The following is a 492-nucleotide window of genomic DNA, read 5'->3' as shown; positions in this document are numbered from 1 at the left end:
CTTTCCCTCCAGAAAATTTCATTGATTTATGTCTTATCTCTGAGCTTAAATTGATTCCTGTGCCACCTCTACAGGGAAATTTGATTTTATCTTCAAATCTTATTTCAAGATTTTATAAATACCCTGTCAATAAAGAGACATATTTTAGAATTATTGGTATCATATTAATTATGGCATCAAATAATTAAATCAATGAGATAGAGCGTCACACTTTATCTGTTTATAGCAGTGTTTCTCAAGATACATAAAAAGAGGATTGAGATCAACATTACCTGCAAATCTCTCAAAATATATATTTTTTAATTTGTGAAAAATTTCATGCCCCTTCTGAGGTAAAGGAATCGCTTTGAATGTCTGTTCATTCTCAGAGAACCTCCAGTGTGCAGCTTCAAAATGTTAATACAACAGTATAGAAATATCTACCCCAGTATCAATTATAGAAAGCAACCTCATTTTGTAACTATGGTTTCCTTTATAGAGATCACAGATAAA

This window comes from Lipotes vexillifer, unplaced genomic scaffold, assembly GCF_000442215.2.
Source record: "Lipotes vexillifer unplaced genomic scaffold, Lipotes_vexillifer_v1.1 scaffold849, whole genome shotgun sequence".
Lineage (NCBI taxonomy): Eukaryota > Metazoa > Chordata > Mammalia > Artiodactyla > Lipotidae > Lipotes > Lipotes vexillifer.
Note: the sequence above shows the minus strand (reverse complement) of the source record.